At 38.5% G+C, this 8,070-nt stretch overlaps 1 long non-coding RNA gene and 1 pseudogene across 2 annotated transcripts; both read right to left on the bottom strand.

The window, feature by feature from the left end:
• Nucleotides 1-409: 409 nt before the first annotated feature.
• Nucleotides 410-1,619, bottom strand: LOC135964808 (hsc70-interacting protein pseudogene; annotated as a pseudogene).
• Nucleotides 1,620-2,497: 878 nt separating this feature from the next.
• Nucleotides 2,498-8,053, bottom strand: LOC141407460 (uncharacterized). Of its 2 annotated transcripts, XR_012416619.1 has the most exons (3): nucleotides 7,980-8,053; nucleotides 6,087-6,138; nucleotides 2,498-4,071 (listed from the first exon to the last, which is right to left on the bottom strand). It is a non-coding gene; the product is annotated as an uncharacterized lncRNA (long non-coding RNA). The 2 variants fall into 2 exon arrangements; XR_012416618.1 differs by lacking the exon at nucleotides 7,980-8,053 and having other exon boundaries at nucleotides 6,087-6,185.
• Between the last annotated feature and the right edge of the window lie 17 nt (nucleotides 8,054-8,070).

The following is an 8,070-nucleotide window of genomic DNA, read 5'->3' as shown; positions in this document are numbered from 1 at the left end:
TTAGAGTATTTCTTGTTTTGGTGTTTTTTTGTTTTGTTTTGTTTTTGCCTCACACTAATAACTTTTATTTCACTCAAATTAGAGCAATAATCTTCCATACATATCTTCCCTGCCCAATTCAAAGAAAAAAAAATCCAAAATGATTAGTAAAGAAAAATATAAGACTTAACAGACCCTTAAATTTGTTTTAAATATTTTGAATATTTAAAAAGTGTTTAAAGTTTATAATTCCTAGTAGGAAAACATTGTCTGAATGAATACCCTAATGGTAAACCACTGTAAAATGCTTCAGCTGCATTTGGGGGAGAGGGGTAGGGATTATCTTCAAAGCACCCCAGCTCTCTTGATGAGAAGGTCAGAGGTACACTGGTTTGTATTATTGCGACATCCATAAGGTGATCTAGGTTGCTTTTCCTTCAGCAAGGGCTTTATTTATCAGAAGGGCATTACGCTTGACCTCCAAATTTGGCTGACAATTTACTGATGAGATTCATAACCTTTGGGTTGCTCTGGTATTTTGACATATTTGCTGGGTTCTGAGCCACATCCTGGAAGGCCACCATAACTTCTGGATCCTGCAGGGCTGCAAGAACCTCTGGATCACTAAGAATTGCATTGAATCCAGGCATGGCCCCTCCCATTCCAGGCATTCCTCTGGGAAAATTACCAGGCATTCCCCCAGGAAAGCCGCCTGGAGAAGAGCCATACTGAGCTCCTGACTGTCGTCTGGCTTCTTCCTCCCTCTGGGCTCTCTCATGCTCTTCTCCAGCCTTCTTAACTGTTTCTACTCTTTCTTTGATCTCTCGCTCTTCACGTTTTCGCTCATACTTTCTCCGATGTTCTGCAATTTTCTGTGCCCTAAGTTGAACTTCTTTCGGCATTGCACTGGCATCTTCATCATAATCCAATTTACAGGCAAGGGCAAGATCATGGGCTGCTTCTTCCCAGTGGCCTAGAAGTCTGTGTGCTTTCCCTCGCCACTTGTAAGGCTGAGCTGAATCAGGGTTTATCTCAATGGCTCTGTCACAGTCTCAGATAGCAGCATTTGGCTTCTGTAATTTGACAAAGCCACTGGCCCTCTTGGCATACAAAACAGCCAAGCAAGGATTCAGCTTGATGGCATCTGTGAATACGTCAATGGCTTTCTGGAGCTCACCATCATTTAGGGCTTCAATAGCAGCCACTTTTTTATCATTTGCCTGATCCATCATCTCCTCCGTTATCTCTGCATTTTCATCTCCCATTTCTTGAGGAGAATCCGTGTCTGTTTCAATCACACCTTCTTTATCAATTTCTAGATCACTTTCCTCACTTGATGGTTCGTCTGCCTTTAAGTCTTCCTCCACCTTCTTACTATCAGGTTTTTCTTCCTTGGTATTTTCTTCTGATTTAGCTTTCTGAGTAGCAGGTGGTACTTTACCCCCCATGCTCTCCACCCACTCTCTCAGGAAGCGCATTTCCTCGGTGTGCAGAACGCTCAGATCCTGCTTACACATTTTCACAAAGGCCCCAAGCTCGTTCACTTTGCGGGAGTCCATGGTAGAGAGGTGGTGGGCGCAGCTGGGGGACTACGGCCCTGTTCCAGGCCCAGGCGCTGGCTCCGCGTGACCACGCAGAAGGGGGCCTAGAGTGTTTCTTTTTTGTCTGCCCAGGTGGAATGCATGCTTCCTTGGAGCATGTTCATTCATAACGCAGTGATTAAAAGCACAGATTCTTGTGCAGAATTCTGGCACCACTACTAACCTTGGGACAAGATGCTTAACCTCTTTGTGCCTGTTTCTTAGTATGTTAAATGGGAATAGTAAGAGTACCCACCATGGTACTCATGGGCATGTGTAACTATCAAATGAATTAATCCATCTAATTTAATTAATCCCTTCGAGCCTCCAGAAGAGTGTCAGGGACACAGTAAGTCCTCACAGTTAACTAATGTTAACTGTGCCAGATACTGTTCTGTATCTTCCACTATTTTTATTCCAGGACTTTGGGGTAATGAGGCCCTAATATATGTGTGCATTTAAAATTCACTCCTATGAAATTGTATAGGTAAATATACCAGAAATAAATTGTATGAATATTTGCACAAAAATGAGTCCTAAATGTTCAGCTAATAATGAGAAAAAGGCTGGGCATGGTGACTCACACCTGTAATCCCAGCACTTTGGGAGGCTGAGGCAGGTTGATCACTGAGGTCAGGAGTTCGAGACCAGCCTGGCCAACATGGCGAAACCCTGTCTCTACTAGATATACAAAAATTAGCTGGGTGTGGCGGCACACACCTGTAATCTTAGCCACTCAGGAGCCTGAGGCGGGAGAATCACTTGAAACCAGGAGGCAGAGGTTGCAGTGAGCCGAGATCATGTCATTGCACTCCCACCTGGGCGACAGAGAAAGACTCCATCTCAAAATAATAATAATAATAATAATAATAATAAGAAGAAGAAGAAGAAGAAGAAGAAGAAGAAGAAGAAGAAGAAGAAAAATATATGTTTCTGACTAATTTGTAATGGCACTTTTATTCTCATCTCCATCAAAAGTTCACATCAATGAACACTGTGGGTACATTATCAGAATTAACAGAATTCTAATAACTTTGACATTTGTACCCTTAGAAGCACTCAGGTTAATGTAGCTCTGCAAAAGTCTATAATCTGATGCTGTAGTACTGCACACATTCTTTATCCTGAGTACTAGATTGCCATTATTTAAAGCTGAAAGAGTGACATCCTTGTGAAATGTTTTAGTCAAGATAATAAGCAGCACAGTGCCTTGCTCATAGTAGAGGTTTCAAAAAGGCTTGTCAACTTACATTTTATTTCAGCAGAAATCAAAAGAAGGGGTCTTAGCTGGCTGAGGAAGTCTTTCTGCTTTAGTTTTGTCTGTATGGAAACCACCTATTATAAGCCTTTTTTAGAGAAGCAGATGTGCAAATTATCAACTCCAACATAAGATCTTATTCATAATAGGGACTTGGTAAATGTTTGCTACGTTGAATTGAACAAAATTAATTAGTTATGCCTCTTCCATCCTTCCCATGTGGCTGTCATCAGTTTTAAGGCATCTACCTAAGTCCACCTGTGTGCCACATGCTGCAACCAAGAGAGCAGCTGGCAGAAGGCTCAGGGACCATTCACTTACTTCCGTGTTCATCCATCCCCTTTGACCTGCCCGATGAAATTCTAGGTATCATGGATACACAGCAAAAAAGTTCCTTCCATCTGGAGTTTACTCATGGAAGAGACTGACAGAAAACACGTAACAGAGAAATATATAATATAACGTCACTGGTTAGTGATGGAAAGAAGGTTAAGACCCAGGGGTGAAAGTGGACACAAGCTGCCCTTTTAGATGGGGGGGGGTCGAGGTGACTGAGGAGGGCATTTAAGCAGGCAGCCACCCTTGGAATTAACTGGAGGAAGAGTGCAGGGAGCCAAAAACACAGTCTCTAGGGATGTTGGAACAGCTAGGAGGCCTGTGGGGCATAAGAGGAAAGAGTAAGAGTGAGATCAGAGTGGGAAGAGGGTCCAGATGTCATAAGTATCGTAGCTGGGTCCAGATAGCATAGAGAGACTTTGGATTTTGTTCTGCGTGAGTAAGGGATTTCTGAACCGGACAATGATATGGTCAGATTTAACTATTAAGATGCTCACTCAAGGCTGGCGTGATGGCTCATGCCTGTAATCCCAGCACTTTGGGACGCCGAGGCAGGCAGATCACGACGTCAGGAGCTCAAGACCAGCCGGCCTGACCAACATGGTGAAACCCCATCTCTACTAAAAATACAAAAAATTACTCGGGCATGGCGCCTGTAATCCCAGCTACTCAGGCTGAGGCAGGAAAATCGCCTGAATCCAGGAGGTGGAGGTTGCAGTGAGCCAAGATAGTGCCAGTGAACTCCAGCCTGGGCAACAGAGCAAGACTAGGTTTCAAAAAACAACAACAAAAAAAATTAGCCAGGTGTGGTGATGCGCACTTGTAGTCCCAGCTACTCAGGAGGCTGAGGCAGGAGAATCGCTTGAATCCAGGAGGCAGAGGTTGCCGTGAGCGAAGATCGTGCCACTGTGCTCCAGCCTGGGCAACAGAGAGAGACTAGGTCTTAAAAATAAGAATAAAAATAAAGATGCTCACTCAAGCATCCATATCTGACTTTCTCAGAAGTTTTTCTTACGAAAGTCTTACTTCCAGGAGTGATAATAAGAATAATTTTTATGAGATAGCCATTTCACTTTCAAAGCTTCCTGAAATAAACTATCATGCATGATTTTTGTCACAAACCTATAAATATAGGAAGAGCATGTAGTATCATCCATTTAGAAAAAGAAATGGAGGCATGAAGAAATTAAATAAGAAAAAGGATACTTGTGATGATGTAGCCAGTCCCTAGGAGGCACTACCTCACCAGTATGAGGGTCAACGTGCAGCATAATTAATTGGCTTGATATCTCAAATGACACAAAACATTTCCATTCAGAAATCCAGAGGAGGACCCAGGACCATAAAGGGTTAGATATATTCCTTGCTTAGAGGTATTCTGCACAGGGACTCGGCCTGAAACTAGAGGAGAGATGATGATGAACCTTCAGCTCATTCCAAACCTCTGTGAAGTGAACATGCCAAGTTTGATCTGTCAGCACTTGTGATAATGAAATAATTTATGAGGGTCTGTGATGATAGAATTGAACATGATTTAAAAATCTTTCCTTACTACACAGAACAAAAATGCACTTTCAACCGAGAGATTTCAAATCAACAATTGAAATAAATGTATCCGTCTGATCTTTGGAATGAGTTACATGTAGCATAGTTGACTAACTACTAGGGACCAATTAGTATTCATTTGTAACACTGGAAGGACTTTCAGTTATTTTATTGAACACCTAAACACAACTGTATCTTGGAGAAGAAAACAATTCTGTTGATGAGGATGTAGGATTCTACTAAACCTGAATCATGTTTTAGAAAAAAAGTTGTCTTTCAAAATAGTAAGTATAGTGTACATATTGGTACAATTGAACTTCACAATGAAAATGACTGTTGGTCATCACCAAGTCTGGGGGGCTAATTGAAAGAAAGAAATTGATTTGGATGACCTTACACAGTCTTTCCTGTTTTAATAATTCTATGATGTATGCAAGTGGAATTTTCCTGGAGTCTCAAGGGTATTCTTTTTGTTTTTCCAAACTTTTTTATTGTACAACAGCAACCACTTCTACACACAGTTGATCTTATTGGTGTGGCATTTTCTTGCAAATTTGCCCAGAAAAGGGGCTGTTGTGATGTCTTCAGAGTTCATAATTTCTTGGTATCCACACTAAGTTTTGTATATATTTTTACCTGGTCACTTCTAGAAAGACCCGTCAACAAGATCAATTCCAAAAGAGTTGAAGCTGTAAGATTCTTCATCTGGAGTTAGTTAAGTTTTCTATAATGAGGTAGTGGAAAAAATAAGAGCTAATTCCAGCCAGAGGACACTCATTCAAAATAATAGAATCATCCACTGGAAAGTGTTTGGGAGATCATCTCTATTTTCTGTTTCCAGGCAAGACATCATCTAAGCCATTTCAACTCCTCAAACTACTTGCAAAGTTCTGGAAGGCTCCAATGAAACAAAACCACATTCTCTGCTCCCTTTCCATTGACAGCCTCATTATTGGGAAATCAGATAGCTCTACAGAAGACAGAAACCTACACCAGACTGATTTTGCCAAGAGGTCAAAAAAAAAAAAAAAAAAAGCTTGTCTATATATAAAATATGGCTTTAAGTCAAAGTTGATGAATTTAAAAAGATACTGAAATAGTATTGAAAAAGACTAACACTATTCCTGCTTAGTATCGAAATGCTTCATTCAGATTTATATGATTTTTAAATAGGTTTTTATATTTTCAGCCAAATAATCCATGTTTATTATGGAAAATTACAAAAGGGAAAACAAAAGAAAAAAATCACTCATAATTCAACCTCCCAAGCAGCTACTGTTAATAATCACTTTTGTATAAAACAATTTCCTCTCTATGAAAAAATCTCCATGAATGGTTTGTAAGGATGGGCTCATACTTTTTACAATTTTTTAACTTTTTGTACTCACTGGCCATTGCACCACCATCTTTCCATGTTTAAAAATAGATATCTACCAACACCTGTGAAAAGAAGGGAAGAAAATTTAAAAATGATAGCTAGAAATAGATATCTATATGATAATTTTAATTAATTTTAAATTAAATGTATTTGATGTTTCAGAAATCACTTTAGACTTCCAAGTCTGGTGAAACTAGGACAGTCTGCATACCCTTAACGACTTCTCCACTGAAGCAACCAAAAAGCTATATAACATATTTAAATAGGTGCTTTCTAGATGCATTGTTAACCTAGTGAGAAAGTTTTTAAAAATCCATAAAGGTCAAAAATTAGTAAAAGTCTCCCGGGAATCCAGAAAGGTGCACAAACACTCAGGCGTGCTTTTGTCCTGGGGCATCTGCAAAACCCTAGAGACTGAGTTTTGCTGTGACAGCATCTCAAGCTCAAGGCTAGGGCCTCCTAAAAAGGAATTTTTCCAGGAGATCCCTACAGAAAGCTGGCAACATAAACAGTCATACCTTCCATGAAAGTGAGATCCAGAAATAAACCTGCTCTCAGAGCAAACAGTAAATAATGTATTTATTTATTTTTAATCTCTGACCTGGATAAATAAATGAGGAGAGATTTCCTTCTGAGATGTACAACCCTAACACAGCCTTCATCCAGGTTTGTAGCCTGAATTCATATGATGTGTGTGAATTTCAACAGCTCATGGCTAAGAATTATTTTAAATGGGTTCCAGGTTGATATTGGTCCTAAACACCTAGCAAAAGCAAATTCAGTACTTTCTAGAGGAGCTCACTTTAAACATAGGCCTTGAACAATTCCAAGTATAGTGTTCCAAGATATACAAATAACGTGATGTTTTAAAAAATCACAAAACCACGTAAGGAAGTAAGACACTATAAGCAATAGCCAACGGAAATAAAGCAAGTGGACAACAGACTCATATCTACAAAGACTTTAGATAAGAAGATTCATAAGCATGCAATAAGTTATGTTTAAAATATTTAAAGAGAGAAAATTGAAAATATGAGTAAGAATAAAAGATTATTAAAATAACAGCATATCTGGAAGAAAAAAGGAAGTTTCTAGAAAAGAAAAACCTAGTACTTAAAAAAATAAAAGTTTAATGGATCTAGAGAATAGACAATAAATCCTATGATTTTACAAGTCAGAAAGATAGCAAGATATAAAATGAATATACAACAATCAATAGAATATCCATCATATAAAAACAAACAATGGAAGAGTGAATCCCATTTACAATAACAATTACAATAGAAATAGCCTTAAGAAATTTTTAAAATCTACATGAGGGGAAAGTTAACACTTCCAAAAACTTAACTTGTGAACTTAAACAAATACGCGGAGAATGACTCAATGTCATAAAAATGTCAGTTCTCCATAAGTTAATTTTCAGATTTAATAAAGTCCCCATAAAAATGCCAAAAAGATTTGATTATCTTAAAATGAGATAATTTAATACTAAAATTTATATGAAAAAAATAAACATGCATGAATGGTCAGGAAAACACTGAAAAAAAAAAAAAGAGCCCTCAAGGGACAGGTGGAGGCAGAAATCTCTGTCATACTCAAATATACCAGAAAGCCATTATAATTACAAGATTATTGTACTAGTGCATGGACAGATTACTTAGTGGAATAGATTACAAGGCACAAGTATATATGGAAGTATAATGCATGATAAAGTCGATGTCTCTAATTACTGAGGCCAAGATAGACTTTTAGTAAATGATGTTAGGTTAGGACAATTGAAAAGCCATATAGATGATAATATTGTATCCTCATAGTCCACACAAGAAAGAAAACCCCAATGGATAAGAAAACTCATTATAAAACTGAAGCCATGCAAGTATTAGAAGAAAACACAGATAAATACCTTTGAAATCTGGTGATGAAAGGCTTTCAAAACATGTCTAAAAATCTAGATACAATAAAAGATTCATGAACTCAACTCTATAAAAATTTTA

This window comes from Macaca fascicularis, chromosome 8, assembly GCF_037993035.2.
Source record: "Macaca fascicularis isolate 582-1 chromosome 8, T2T-MFA8v1.1".
Taxonomy (NCBI): domain Eukaryota; kingdom Metazoa; phylum Chordata; class Mammalia; order Primates; family Cercopithecidae; genus Macaca; species Macaca fascicularis.
This window is presented reverse-complemented; position numbering and strand designations above follow the sequence as displayed.